General features: G+C 41.8%; 2 protein-coding genes across 3 annotated transcripts in view; one reads left to right on the plus strand and one right to left on the minus strand.

Moving 5' to 3' along the window:
- Positions 1-3,272, minus strand: part of LOC128872868 (tudor and KH domain-containing protein homolog) — a 14,732-nt gene that overhangs the window by 5,325 nt on the left and 6,135 nt on the right. The gene's annotated exons all lie outside the window — the stretch shown is intronic.
- Positions 759-3,272, plus strand: part of LOC128872869 (speckle-type POZ protein-like) — a 6,839-nt gene continuing 4,325 nt past the window's right edge. Inside the window, exon 1 of the mRNA XM_054115988.1 lies at positions 759-1,490. The gene's annotated coding sequence lies outside the window, so the exon portion shown is untranslated. The remainder of the gene's footprint in view (positions 1,491-3,272) is intronic.

The raw sequence follows: 3,272 nt of genomic DNA on the forward strand, positions 1-3,272 counted from the left end.
TTTGAGAGAAGCGATTGCCAACATTGTTGACTTTGCAACATTGTTGATGTTTGGAGAGGAGCCATTTGCAACACTGTTGACGTTGCAACATTGTTGAAGTTTGGTGGGTAGCCATTTGCTACTTTGTTGACATTGCAACATTGTTGAAGTTTGGTGGGTAGCCATTTGCAACACTGTTGACTTTTCAACCTTGTTGAAGTTTTGAGAGAAGCGATCGCCAACATTGTTGACTTTGCAACATTGTTGAAGTTTTGAAAGGAGCCATTTGCAACACTGTTGACATTGCAACATTGTTGAAGTTTTGAGAGTGATTTGCAACATTGTTGACATTGCCGAAATGCGAAATCAGCCAGAATTCCGAAATGTACCGAAAATTAGCCCCTTGAATTAGGCAACCTGTATCGACAGACATGTCGGACCGGTTGCCTGTCCGTAGGCGCAAACGTGTGCCACCTCTTCGCATAACATGTTCTCCCGATACCAAAATGTAAAATTTCCCCAGAATTTCGGTACGTACCATGAATTCCTCGTGCCACCTCCTCGCATAACATGTTCCCCCGATACCAGACTAAAAATCTGTCAATTGAATATCGATACTTCCTTGTATTAGCAGAACGTGTCGATCGGGAAGTTGTCATAATTTTTATTTAAAAATGTCCATGTACGCAGAGCCACCCCCATTTAGCGAGTTTTAAGCACTTTCGGGACGCACGCCTTGGTTCCATTTATAAACGGCACCAACGCAAATGTACACGCGCGAGAAGATGAAGTGGACGACGAACGCGGACCCTCGGTTAATGATCGGACTGTCTCAGTCGTTTCGCGATCACCGCGACGAACATAATAAAACGCGCCAACAGCAAAATCACCGCGAACTCTCTGAAACCGAAGTCAATTTTCCACAAACCGATTCCTTTTAAAAATCAACAATCCGTTACAAACCAGGGTTATAAAAGATAATTCGAAGCATCCCGAAATACATATCACGGCCGCAACACTGCGAACGGTGTTTCAAACGCTGTAATAGATAATCGATAATCTTAACGAGTCGCTGATAACCCGTTCGAGTGGTTGACGCGACTGTAAACTAATTAAAAACAGGAATATACCCGTTCGATTACGACGAATAAAAGCGACGGAATCGATGTACAGTAAATGCAACGGCGTGCGGCGATAAAGTGACGATCGCACGATCCGATATCGTAGTAATAATTCAAACGGGATCGAGATCGATGTTTTTCTGTTGAACGTTGAAATCGAAGCGCTCGATCCGAGATCGATAGAGATCTGTGATAAACGGAGAGCAGGTGCTCGTGAACGGTGCACGTTAGTTCGAAAGACGTTCGCGGATGTTGAACTCATCCGTTTCTTCCGTTTCTTTATTTGGAGAAGGGAGAAGTGCGAACGCGAATACGCGATTCTTTTCTGCCGGAGAGAATCGCTCGACGCGTTTAATGAACGTGATAACAAGCACGGCGTGGTATTTTCACGTAAGTACGGATTTATTTCGGGGCCTCGCGGCCTTTGGTTTCTCGCGTGTAACAGTGTCAAGTGGTATTACGGGTGTCGGAGAAGGTGTAGGCTGAAGCTTTATGCTGTTGCCAAGTGGGGTTTTGCGTTCGTTAATCGGGAAACGGGCTCTGTGGCGTTCGCTTCATTTTCTATGTATAGAGAACGTGAAACGAACAATCGGGAACCCTTTGGAAGCTTTTCTATACGAATTCGCACGGTGATTTTAATCGGATGAACATGAATTCATTGAATATATTTACAATGAAATTAATTGAATACGACGAAATGATTTTGTACAAGTGAATGTATTAAGTATGATAAATTGTATGTAAATACTTGGAATATATACGAATGTATAAATTGACGAATATGATGAATTCAATTTATATAAATGAATAAATACTAAAATAAATATAATATAATTATACGAAATATAATCGTTTCATAGAAACGAATGAATTGGATACGATAAATTGAATGTATACAAGCGAATCGGTTAAGTATGATACATTGAATTTCTATAAATGAATAAATACTAAAATAAATATAATATAATTATACGAAATATAATCGTTTCATAGAAATGAATGAATTGGATACGATAAATTGAATGTATACAATCGGTTAAGTATGATACATTGAATTTCTATAAATGAATTAAATTTAATGCAAATACACCGATGATATATACAAACGTATAAATGAATAGATCGTTACAATCCTTCCACGTGTCGCGACGAAAGATCTACCTGTTGTAACGGACAAGATCGAATCGTCGAGCAAAAATTGAATTATCCTCGCGATGCCACGAACGATCAGAATTAGAACAGATTCCTCGGCGTTGGGAACAGTCGAATGGGAATTTAATCAATCCAAGCGAATACCAGGCTCGTATCGCGTGCCGCGGAACAGCTAATCATCGGCGCAACCTCGAAGTAATGCACACACGATGGTTTTCGAGTTGGAATTACCGCGATGCCTACGGTCTTCGGTTACACGCGACACGACGGCTTTCGAGGGCAAAACCAAGGAGTAGCTCGTTGCCAGAAACCCGCAGACCACTTCGATACGCTGTTTCCGTTCTAGTCGCCACTCTGCTAACTTCGATTTCTACTCCAACCGTAACTACGTTTATCGCAACGAACTCTGCTCGTCTTAACACTTTAAGGGGAGAAACCACGTTACGTGGTTAAATGTCAAGCGTTTCTCGTGACTTTTTTTTTTTACTGAGGAAAATTTACTTAATCTTTGTTTAACTTGGAGAACAATCTAGGTACGTTTTCAAGTGGATTTGGTCATTTTTTAAATTTATTTTAAACAGAAATATTTGAGACGCGCCATTTGATTTTGACAAATATTTCATGTATGGGGCATTCCAAGACATTTTGGCCACTTTCAGACCCGACTATTTTTTCATTTGTCTGAAATTTTTGTATACAGGCTGTCCCAAAAATTTTGGAAGTCGTTGAAAAGAGTGGTTCGGGAGGTGATTTGAAACAACTTTTTCCTTAGCGAAAATGGTGTCCGAGGCTTCGTTAAAGAGATATTAAGAGAAAACCTCGACCAATCAGAGCGCGCGTATACCGTTGGAGCGACCGCAGTAGCGTACGCTACGCGCTAGGTGACCGCGCTCTAATTGGTCGGCCGACTAGCGCGTAGCTTACTCTACCGCTACCGCTCCATCGCATACTCGCGCTCGGATTGGTCGGCCGCCTAGCGCGTAGCTTACTCTACCGCTACCGCTCCATCGGCATACTCGC

This window comes from Hylaeus volcanicus, chromosome 2 (assembly GCF_026283585.1).
Source record: "Hylaeus volcanicus isolate JK05 chromosome 2, UHH_iyHylVolc1.0_haploid, whole genome shotgun sequence".
NCBI lineage: Eukaryota > Metazoa > Arthropoda > Insecta > Hymenoptera > Colletidae > Hylaeus > Hylaeus volcanicus.